General features: G+C 35.6%; 1 protein-coding gene across 2 annotated transcripts in view; it reads left to right on the top strand.

The window, feature by feature from the left end:
- The window catches only part of OSTN (osteocrin), a 36,814-nt gene continuing 23,986 nt past the window's right edge, over positions 1–12,828 (top strand). For both annotated transcript variants that reach the window (XM_017346706.3, XM_070073176.1), the window contains exon 1: positions 1–218. The gene's annotated coding sequence lies outside the window, so the exon portion shown is untranslated. The remainder of the gene's footprint in view (positions 219–12,828) is intronic.

The raw sequence follows: 12,828 nt of genomic DNA, 5'->3' as shown, positions 1-12,828 counted from the left end.
GGGAGGGAGGGAGAGAGAGAGAGGAAAGAGGCTTGGGAAAATGTTCAGTGGAAAATCTGTAGAAATGATGTAAGAGAAAGCAAAGGCAGGGATTGGAGTAAGGGGTGTATAACTGAGACTATAAAAACTCAAAGAGAAATCTCACCATCAGGGCTGAGTTTGGGAGAAGCTGCACAGACAGAACTCTATAAAGTTGGAATCTCCTGATTTTTCAGAAGGTAAGTTAGTTGTAAAAGCTGGTGAAGATTCAGTGTTTATTTTTGTTTTAACTATTATCTTTACTTTCACATACTTTTTAGTGTTTTGATTATAGCTTGATTTTTTTAACATTAGAAATGTTTTGGTAATATTTTCCTATCTAAAATGAGTAGAAAATCTATGCAGCTTTTGTGATGCAAACTTAAGCTGTAACTAATTGTTTGCCCAGAAATTTCATATTTATTTGCATTGTTTTTTGATTTTTCATTTCAAAACAAAGATGAAGGGGAATCAAGATAACTATCTTATATGTAAAGTTAATAGTACTATTTTGACTTCATAACGATGTATAATATTAAGAAATGATTCAGCATGCAAAATGATCTGATTTAATCATCTAAGTATAAAAAGTTTTTCTCGTATCTTTATTTTTATCAAAATTGGAGATTAAGAAACAATGCCAAATCAATCAGATTCTATATCCCGTATTCCTAAAACATAAAGCATCCTCTATTTTTCTTCCATTAAATCAAGTATGAAAATATGACATTAATGTTCTTCAGTGCTTGCAATGCTCTTGCCATGTAGTGATGCAGTTGAGTGTTAATGTGAAACATGCATCTGAGTTCCATTTGAGACCAGATTTAAAATTCTGCTTCAGATTCTGATCTGTGGAAATATGTGTGCACTTAACAAATTCAATTATATCATTGCAAATATTGCTTCTGTGAATTACAATAGTAGACTTTATAGGTTTAAAATGTGCTTATTATTCATGTCTGTTATCCTTCTAAAAATTAAAAATAAGTAATGGATTATGATTACTGTAATGCTCGTGTAAGCTATACAATTGGTAGAGTTATATTTGATTGCCTATGAAAAATACCAGGCACATTTTCTATCTTCTCTTTGCTTTGATACTACTATTCAGCATGTTTCCAGAGCTTTGCTTTGGACATGAGTTCAAGTCTCCTGTCAATGAACTGCACCATGTCTTCATTCAAAAAGTTACTGAAAGTACTTAAGGGTGACGTTTACTCCTCCTCCCTTACCTTTATTTTCCAGGGCTCTAACCTAATTCTTTATATAATGAAATGGGAGAAGTGGAGAAGCAGATATCTTCAGCTACTAGGTCTGGGGCCTCGAGATTATAGTCTTACATTCTTGTTCAAATACCTGGTTATTCAAACATTTTATTAATGAAATATTAATAGAGCTTGCCTCAAAGGAAAAGGACTCTAAGGAAGAAGTTCTAGAATATTGTCCTAGCTCTGCCACTATCTACCTATGCACCTTCAGGCAAGTCTTAAGAGTAAGTGCTCCACAGTATTCTGTTACTGAAAGTTATGGGAGAAATAGTAGTGTAAGGGATCCTGACTGTGAGAATGAAATGAAGGCAGTTCCCATATCAGTCCTCTCTTTATTATAGAATAAGGACCCAGTAATACAGACTCATAGGGCTAATCACTAGACAGGATATTATTAACTTATTTGCCAAGGTGTCTCAACTGTGTGATCCCTACCCACTAAGCAACTTTGGTTAAATTCAGTGGTACAGTCAAAGGGGCACAGAGGCGTCAGAAAACCAGAATTCTCCTCCTACTCCTGACTCCAACAGCAGTGTGACCCTGGGCACATAACTCAGCCTCCCCAGGGCTTTATTCTCTCCTCATTAAAATTGGATTCTGTGAAGGAATACTAGGTGAGCTACAAGGGAACCCCTGAGCCCAGGCACCTCTGTAAACCAACCAACATCCCCTATGCCTGAAGAAATCTCTAATCACTGTTTTTATCTGACCCTTGCTCTCCTTTCTCCAAGTAAGTCTCAGAGTGTCTTTCTGGAGCAGTGATTAGCATCACTTGACAATAATTTCCTGGTGTCTTATTTGGCTTGAACTGGCTGTCACTCAGCTTTCCCCTGCCCACTATTGATAACCCATCAGAGAAAGCCCTCAACCTAGAACCTCCTCCCCATAGTGGCAACACCTCTAGAGCTACCACCTCTTTCTGCTCCTACCCTTCCTTCATCCATTACTGTATACCCATTATCTCCTCTCCCTTGTGCAAGTTCATTTTCCATGAGCCTCACTTTTTTTATCTATTAGCTGAGGATTTTAAATCTCTAATGTTTGATCTCTTCCTTTCCGGAATTTTTTTTGACACATAAGGCTTTAAACATGTGAAAACTGCAGTTATAAAATATCATAAAAATATACTAAAATTCAGTTTAGTCAATATAATTAGAGTTTGAGGAATAATTATTCTTAGAGTGCGTCTAAGTTATTTGCTCATTGTGTTCTGCTCAGGATGATATTCTCTATAATTTATGCTAATGATTTCAATATATATTAACATTGAAAATAATGATCATGAATCAAATGTTAAAGTGAATGCTACTTATAATGCTTTTTAATGAAATTTCCTCCCTCCTCTCAATATCATTTTTATTATATTTTTATTACTAAGCTATAATTCTAGATTTCTAGGGATCAAATCATTTTTATAAAAATAAATATACATATGTTTTAAATTGCCATATTTTGAAAAAATAGGGTAATGATAATCATTATTTATTCAGTGAATCTGTGCCAAAAATATTACCTTTATTATTTTTAATCCTCATCATAAAATTGCAGACTAAGCCTGTGCCCCATTTTACTCATGAAGATGCTAAAACAGAGAAAGACTCAGTAACATTGCCAGGGAGGATTTAGATCTAAATCTACATAACTTGAGGGCCACCAGATTTCTACATATTCACTTGTATTAGAAAGTGTACACACAGCTAGCATACCAACATTCTCAAGTAATTCAGCTTGTTTTATTTCATCAATTAAAAATACAATTATAATATGTTTTCATAATGATCTAATATGACTCTTCTAAAGAAGAAGGGAGATAAATTAACACATGATAAGAAATAATTATACAAACATTATTTCTTTTAAAAAAGTTATTTACAAGAATTGCCCTTGAAAGAAATGACAGATTCTGGAGTCTGCTCTTGCACGAGGAAATCCTTGGGAAGGGTCAGTGTTTGAAGGGTTTCCACTTCAATGAGGCCGCCAGGAACTTCAAGGATAAGGATAGTGCTTTACTCTATCCGTGGTACCTGACATACACATTTGCATAATTAATGCAACCTGTTGTGAATATTATAAAATTTATCTTTGCCTATGTTACATTTTAAAGAGTACTTTTTCATTTATCTTATTAGTTAAATGTAATTAAGATGTGAGATATTTATTAAATATGCATTATATACAAGTACAAAGTAGGATAACAAGTGAAAGGGGTAGTAATAGCCATTTTGCCCTGAGGATTATTAATGCTATATTTAAATTCACTTATCCAACTTTAATGTCTAAAAATCTTTTTATGCCATGTAAAAATGATCCATCAATCAAATTGCCAAACTATTTCAGATTATCGATACCCACAGTTTTAAAGCTTCTCTTTTCCCATTAGTGAGCAGTAGAATTAATCAAGAAATCTCCTTAGCAGAATTCTCTACAATCATATACCAATGTTGCTCTCTGCTTGTTGGTGACAAAGTTTAGTACCAAAAAATGCTTAGTAAGTCAGGGACCTCGGTTCACATTGTTTAGTAAGGGGAAATCTTAAATGGCAGATAAATGCTTATAGGAAAAAATTGATGTATTCTACTTCATTTGAATGAAAACCTATGACGTGAAACTTTAATGGACAAACCAGAATTCTAGCATGAGCTTCACACAACTTCCTGGAGATTTAAAAACAGGTCAATCACTTCTCTCCTCCAAGCCTATATTGGATAATCACTGAGTCTCAGTTTCCACAGCAATAATATTGAAACATTAAAATTTGCCTTGTATATCGGTTTAGTCTCCTCATAGGACTTCATTCCTTCATTCAGTGCATTGCACTGACTCTTTACCAGGCCTTGCACAAGCTACTGAGATGCTTTAGTAAGTAAGACATAGTCCTAGTCCTGCCCTGTTGTTGACAGCAACAACTTAGTAATTTGTGAAACACACAGAGCTGGGGTCTTCAATAATGGGATCTTTCTTTAAGGTGGTGTTATAGGTTTCTGACTTTTTTATTTATTTATTTTGCAAAAAGAGATAGGTAGTAAGGTTGAAAATTGGGAATAGAAAAAAATAAAGATACTAAGCACAATTATGAGGCTTTGGAAGGAAAAAATGTCTAAAAATGGTACCAAGTAGAATAAGATTTATTTAATGCATGTACACCAGTAAATTATCCTTCATCCCGATTTGTAGCATTTAGGGAGTCATTTTAAAATTCAGGCATCTACTATTAAGAGTACTTCACACATTAAAAATACTAATTTATGAACGGGGTCATCAAAGAAAGAGGTACCTTTCTCTGAAGGGAGGAGAGAACTTCCACTTTGACTATGACCCTGTCTGAATAAGATCGAAGTCGGTGAACCCAAAAGGCTTCCATAGCCTTGGCAACTCATGACTAGAGCCTGGGGAGATTACTGACGCCATAAACAAGAGTATCAAATTGTTAAGTCAACAACAGGAGTCACTGTGTACTTACTTCTCATGTGGGATCTGTGCTTAATTTGTTGTCCAATGTGAAGTAATGCTATAACTAGTACTGAAACAGTATTTTTACACTTTGTGTTTCTGTGTGGGTGCAAACTGATGAAATCTTTACTTAATATATACTGAATCGATCTTCTGTATATAAAGATAATTGAAAATGAATCTTGATGTGACTGGAATGGGAGAGGGAGCGGGAGATGGGAGGGGTGCGAGTGGGAGGGAAATTATGGGGGTGGGGAGCCATTGTAATCCATAAACTGTACTTTGGAAATTTGTATTTATTAAATAAAAAAAGGAAAAAATTCCTTTAAACATAAAAAATACTACTTTATAAGAAATTTGTTTTGGAGATGAAAAATGTTTTATACAAATACGTTGTTTTCTAGCTTTTCTTCTAGTTTTGTGACGAGAAACTATGTACCTTCTTTTTATGATCATACACAGCCTTAAGTAAAATACCTAACACACAATGTATCAAAAACAACAAATTTCACAAGGAGAATTTTATATAAATGGCTAAGTACTCTGAGCAGTTCTCAGTATTTTTGTAAGGATGTGGAGGATGTCTATGCTACTGTTAGGAGCTATAAACCATTATTTAGTTGCTCTCAGGTGAAATCAACCCTCAGCGGTTTTAAATCTCTTCTTTGAGTTTATGAGGATCTTAAACTAATACGCCACTTCTAAAGTGCTAAGTGCCATGACCACACTAGCTGTCCTGGTTACCGGGCCAAATTCACTAGACTGAGGAATTGTAGCTCCAGGAATGAAGTGGCCTCCAAGAGCAGGAGGTCTGAGTCTCAGCTTTCAGCAGATAGGAGTCCTAGTCATCAAAAGACTAGAAAAAGCCTTCATTAGAACTGTTTAAAAATTGTTATTCATTGACATATCAAGATTATCTATATAATGACATTCTGTAATTCATCTTCTTGATTCTTTCAACACAAATTCTGCAGATTGTCTCTATGAATGGCTCTAAATTCCCTGGATGGTTGTTAAATGTAAGCTTTGTGTTCACTGCATGAACTTGGCTTCAAAGTCCCACCTTCAGCTCAGTAATAATATAATACGTGGTTTATTTTTTCATATTGTTTTATAGCTCACAAAATACTTGTATGTATCATTTTAGAGTTTCCATTGAAAAGTTTTGAATTATGATAAAATAAGCATGAATATATAATGAATATATAATATATAATGAATATATAATATTATATATAATAATATATGGTGAATATATAAGCATGAATATAATGAATTTTTCATAGATAAATTTATATATTCATATCTTTTAGTAAATTAAATAAAAATGTATTATATTTATTGTTCTTAATCACAAGTCTAAGCAAATGTGATTATTTGTGCTATTTGTAAATTTATTAAATAACTTGAACTACAAATCAATTAAAATTTTGTAAATCAATAAGGTGATTTTTAAAGGTATGTTTCAAATCTTGCTGTAGGTCACCAAGCCAACAAAGAGTTCAGCAAGCACACCTCCTTACCCATATGCTCCCAATATCACCTCAAATTTTTCCCTCACCAACCCAGAAATAATTTTCTGATGTTACTGGAGAACTATTTATGGGCTGAATTATTTTACTCTGAAAATATTTATTAATTTATAGAGAAGTTTCAGAGAAATATTATATGAACATGTACATATTGGGGATATGTGTGGGACAATTGTACAAGTTTCAGACTTATGAAAATTCTTATCAAAAATTGCTATTTTGCATCCATGTTTTGCATACACAATGTGACAACTGAAAGAATACTCAAATTATTATTATAACTTGACTAATGCCAATTTCAAATGCTTGGGAGTAAGACTCAATCAAATCTTTAGAGTCTATTAAAATTAATTATGTGATTTTTGAAATTTATATCCAAAAATCAGGGGAACTGTCCTACCAACCTTTCCTTCTATAAGCCCCCAAAAAGGGGATAAAATTCTACTCTATGGCATCTGATACCTCAATTCTAACAATTTTTGTTTTAAAATTAAACTGTAGAAGAATGGTGCAGTCACATTTATGAGGGAAAAAAAACTCAAGTAAACATAGTATTTCATCAGTTTCATCAATTTTGCCTTGCATTTAATATCTCTAAACCTGGAATGCGTCACACTTGAAAATATGACATAATTCAATTGGTGGCATTCTTTTCCTTCTTAAAATACATTTTTAAAATGTAACATCTGAGAGTAGGCATTTGGCTTATAAACGAGGATTCCCAATCCCATATCAGACTACCTGGGTTCAAGTTCTGCCTCTAAGTCCAATTCCTATCTTCAGATTACTACTCATGTAGACCCTGGAAAGCAACAGGTGATTGCCAAAGTGCCTGGGTCCCTGACACCATGTGGGAAACCTGGACTGAATTCCTAGCTCCCTGCTCCAGACTTCACCCTGGCCCAGCCAGGCTCTAGCTACTGTGGGCATTTGAGGAGTGAACCCCTGGATTGTACCTCCATCTCTCTTCTATCTCTGTATGTCTGCCCCTTAAATTCTTTATTTTTTTTCACTTTTATTTAATAAATATAAATTTCCAAAGTACAGTTAATGGATTACAATGGCTTTCCCTCCTCCAATAACGTCCCTCCCACCTGCAACCCTCCCATCTCCCACTCCCTCTCCCATTCCATTCACATCAAGATTCATTTTCAATTCTCTTTATATACATGGGATCAATTTAGTATATATTAAGTAAAGATTTCAACAGTTTGCACCCACACAGAAACACAAAGTGTAAAATCTCTAACCATAAATGACATTTTAAAATTTGAAGACACTTTCTTTTCAGCTAAAAGCATTAAAGGGAGTATCTATTCCACAGCCTATGTGCAATCTTCTGCATAGACTCCAGGTGATTTGAGGAGCAGCAGAAAGTTTTTCCAATTTAAACCTGCACCAGCTATTATCATTACCTAATAATATGTCAACACTTCCACCAAAAAAGAGCCACTTCACAAAAAGACTTTTTAAGATTTTTTTTTTCCATCTGAAAGGCAGAGTAACAGGGAGGGTGAGAGAGGAAGATCACACACATGAGATTTTCCACCCACTGGTTCATATCCCAAATGACCAGAACAGCCTGGAGTGAGTTAGGTTAAAGCCAGGAGGTTGGAACTCCTTCTGGGTCTCCCATGTGGGTGTCAGGGGCTCAAGTACTTGAGTCTGAGTCATCTTCCATAGTTACCCACTCACATTAGCAGGCAGGTGTATCTGAAGCAGAATAGCTGGGAGAGGAACCCACACTCAAATAGGATGCCAGTGATGTTAATCCACTGCACTATGATGCCCACACCACTGAAGTACTTTAAAACCTAAAAGCAACATTATAGGCCTGTTAAATCAATTCAATTTCACTTGTCTTGCTGAGGAAAGCGTTTGCCCCGCATCACATCATTCAATAGCAATACTGTCAATGAAGAGCCTGCCTCTCCAAACTGTTCCCTAAGGCCTCTTTCTATTACAGTGATGTAATAGATTTGGAGCCAAGCATCAGCCCTCTTAGTTCTGTCACTCTGTTATCTCTTATTCTTGGAGCTCTTCTCTGTTATCACAAAGATATGAGTGACTGTAACTAACTGCAGTGGAGTAAAAGTAAGCTGAAGAAATCACTGTTTTACAGATCATTTTAGGGGTCAACTTGCCTAGAAAACACTAGAGAAGGAAGAATATAGAGAGTATTGTCAGAAAGCACTCATGATTATGTCATGGTGTAGGATGAGGACCTCTCCATTATATCCTGTTATATCTCTTTTAATTATTTGTTCTATCAAAGCGGCAAGACAAATGAAAGAATAAATAAAAGTTGAATTAGTTTATAAGTGTTTATCTTTAATTAAGTCCTTTACTTTTAATTTTTATTGAACATAAGAGTATATTTTGAATACTTTCAATGAATAAATTAAAGAAGAAATTAGAGTAAACAAAGACTCACAGATGCTAGAAGATTCAAACATAAACCCAGTACTCTTGTGAATTTCCAATGATTGGATCAACTGTAACTCAAGTTAATCATAGAGTCTCAAAGTGAAAATAAATTTCCTTTGCCATGAGTGTCTTTTTTTAAACTCTTCCTTCCAATGCCAGTCTTCAAATATAGTTAGTTTAAAAGTATTATCAGTTAAAAACTGCATTAGCTCAGATACTAGTCCAATTTTTCAACTAAATCACCTTTTATGTTCAAATCTGCCTATATTCTAGAATGCTCTTTTTTAAATTAGTGATTCTCAGTCTTTTAGTCATCTGTCCTAGCCCACCTGAGAAATTTTTTGTTTACATTAACAATTGCTCATTGCTGCACTGATTCTTAATATTGAAGACATGTTTCTTCATTTTAACAGGCTTCTCATTAAACATTGATTTAAATATGATTGGACCAATTTCACTGAAGCTAGACTTTCACAGCAGCATGTCTATAGGAACTTCCAATGTTCTAAAGAGAAAAAACAATAAACATAATTTCCCAAACTTAATGATGAACCTTGGGGCTACCATTGTTGTGTAGAGGGTTAAGCTGGTGCCAGCTGGAGTCCAGCTGCTCCTATCTGATCAGCTCCCTGCCGATGTCCCTGGAAAGTCAGTGGAAGATGGCCTGGTGCTTGGGTCCCTGCTCTGGCTCCTGGTTTTCAGTCAGCCCAGCCCCACAGTTGAGGCCATTTGGGAAGTGAACCAGTAGAAGGAAGATTCTCTCTCTCCTTCTCTCTCTGTCTCTGTCTCTGTCTCTCTCTCTTTCTGTAAGTCTGCTTTTCAAATTAATTAATTAATTAATTAATTTAAAAAAATTAGGAAACCTCATCCCTCCCCATCTTGATCCACTCCCCACCAACCCAGTAACACAATCTCTTCTTGCTGCTACACAATGTGGTGGGTTCACATAATAGTCCAGTTGGCTAAAAATGAATGAAGTACAAATGGACGCGTCTGTAGGGCAGAGTCCATGTCCATTGTCTCTTTAGAAAGAATTCAGTATTCTTAGGAACACTGCTCAAGAATTACTCATAAAAATGGCTGCTATTCTGGAAAACCTACAAGCACCTCTACCTTGGTGTATTCATATGGGCAGTGAGCACCTTTTTAGTGTCCTTTCTGTGATCTGGAATATATATGGGGCCAAAGAGATTTTTAAACCATGGGCTATATTTATCTACTATCAACAAAATAGGGAAATGGGCCGAACCTTGTCTTTTCCTTTCCTCCCTATAATTTCCCAGGTTTCTAATTTTGTAGCAATCAAGTTTCAACTAGTTAATCAAATGTCTTTTGTGTGGCAGGTGCCAGGGAGCTTGTTTTAATTTGTGTACCTAACGCCATATTTAGGAACTTGGCCTTTTGGTTAACTGGCTATAAGCATGGCTTTAAACCATTAAATGTGTGTATTTAACTCAGCATTTATTTTTACATCACTATCCAAATAATCAGGATGTGGTTATCTGTAATATGAGGCATTATGACTTTTTTCCTATACACACCAGAGCACAAAAATATACGCCTCAGACATAATCAGCAATTTTATAAACACCCGTCATCCTGTGCCATTTATAAGATGGTAGCAATGAAGAGAAACATGGTTAGTATACGTGCATAAAATAAAGGAAGTCTACATAGAAAGCTTATAAAAGTGGACAATTTTACACTTTGTAACCTATTTTTAACATGAGAAGCAGCAAAGAAGGAAAATATCACAGTTGTAGTTTATCTTTGATTAAATACAAAAAATACTGAAAATAAAGATGTTTCAGAAACATGAGATCATTTTAAAAACAGTTATGTTTTTAATATGCCATCCTTTGCGTGAAGGAAAGGCAAAGAAATATCAGCAAAATTAGAAGGAAAAAAATAATCAGTGCCAAGTTTTTTTTTTTTTGACAGGCAGAGTGGACAGTGAGAGAGAGACAGAGAGAAAGGTCTTCCTTTACCGCTGGTTCACCCTCCAATGGCCGCTGCGGCCCGCGTGCTGCGGCTGGCGCACCGTGCTGATCCGAAGCCAGGAGCCACGTGCTTCTCCTGGTCTCCCATGTGGGTGAAGGGCCCAAGGACCTGGGCCATCCTCCACTGCACTCCCGGGCCACAGCAGAAAGCTGGCCTGGAAGAGGGGCAACCGGGACAGAATCCGGTGCCCCGACTGGGACTAGAACCCGGTGTGTCGGTGCCGCAGGTGGAGGGTTAGCCTATTGAGCTGCGGCGCGCCGGCCAGTGCCCAATTTTCTAAGGGAAGAGCTAATGAAGTCTTTTGTTGGGATCCTCACAAAGTAACTGTTGCATTCTTCCTTGTTATTTCGTGTTTTCTCAATTTATAGACCTAGTTATATTTTGTTTTATGTTGATACTTACCAAAAAAATCAGCTTAAATATCAGTTTGGCAAAAAAGAGAATAAAAAGAGAATTTACTGCACCTTCTAGGGAAAGACAGAATACAGAGAAGTAGCTAATGACTAGCATTATATAACAAGGTTCCAAAACAGACTAATGGGTATCATAATCAACAGCTGGTTTAAACTATAGTACATGAAAATTAAAGTTTCATTTAATAAATAAATGTTATAGGCAATGCTAAAATATTCTCATTTCCGTTTTAAGTCTTAATAGACATGGTTAATGTGGATGCTACTCTGTCTATATAAAATATTTGTTCTTACTTTAATATGTAATTTAATTTTTAAAATCAACATTGAGGTTTCATGGTAACAATAGTTTAAGTGTCATAAAGAAAATCTAAGTCACACCAAAACAAATACAGTGCCTAATAAGTACTTACTAATATCTGATTGGTATTACTTCACTTAAAATTTATGAATTCTATGTGAGATAAAGGGATCATGCATTAATCAATTCAATTGCCTCAAAGCTGGCTTGAGGTGGCAATACTTACCACTTAATAAACAAGGAAAAGGAAACTCAAATGCATTAAATTAGGCATATTCAAGATCACACTAATGTGAAAGCAAAGATAGACTCAAGTCTAGTTCTTCAGATTTCATGCCAGCATCCCTATGACCCCAGCAAGTTCTCCAAGTGACTGATTTTAAGGAAATAGATGTTTGCTAAGGCTGCTTATCCATAAAAGATGGACCCTAGATGATTTTTCCAGTGCCAAGTACTATGTGGCAAATGAGTCAAGCTCACTCTCTTCTAGCCCATATCCTGTGATCTTCCTTTAAGAGCTCAGTGTCTCTCCCCCTTTTGATATAATATTGAGAGTTCCAAGGCCAAACTGGCAGCCAACAAACACAGTTTTTTAATTGCATAGTGGTTTTTTGTTTAACATAAAGAGCAAGTATAGGTGCACGTGACTCACATTTGTGCTTAATACTGAGAATTAATAAATATAATATTTTATATATTTGACTTCTTTATTAAATTATAGATTAAAAATTGAGTCCTTATGTTTTCTCCTTAATCATTCATTTTCACTCTCCACAAAAGCAATCATAAACATGAATCAAGGTCCATTTTTTATTTATTCCAAGATATATGAAACTGCTTTGTGCATTTCCAGTTTAGGTAAAGGTATCATGCCATATGTATGGTCCACATTTCCCATATCCTAACAAAACTGCTCCTTTGAAATCTGTGCATATATATATATGCACATACATTTAAGTCATTTGTTTTATAGGAAAAAACACATGTTAAGATGATTCAAAATGTCTGTGAAAGAATAAAAGAAATGTTTTGGGGGGCAGGTGTTGTGGGTTAAGCCGCTGCTTGGGATGGCCACATTTCATATTAGACTATTGGTTCAAGTCCTGCCTGCTCCTCTTCTGATCCAGTTCTCTGCAAGTACTCCTGGAAAAGCAACAAGTACCTGAGTCCTACTACCCATGTGAGAGCTCCAGAAGGAATTCCTGGTTCCTGGCCTTGGCCTGGCCCAGCCCCTGTTGTTGTAGCCATTTGGGACATAAACCAGCAGATGGAAGACTCTCTCTCTCTCTCCCACCCCCAACTCTAGCATTCAAATAAATAAATCATTAATAACACATTGGTTTAACTTGGTGCAAAAAATTTTCAAATCCATGGTTATTTTCTTCATAATACACATTTATATGAGCTCTTAAAATCTT

This window comes from Oryctolagus cuniculus, chromosome 4 (assembly GCF_964237555.1).
Source record: "Oryctolagus cuniculus chromosome 4, mOryCun1.1, whole genome shotgun sequence".
In the NCBI taxonomy this organism is placed as follows: Eukaryota; Metazoa; Chordata; class Mammalia; order Lagomorpha; family Leporidae; genus Oryctolagus; species Oryctolagus cuniculus.
Note: the sequence above shows the minus strand (reverse complement) of the source record. Positions and strands in the feature narration are given on the sequence as shown.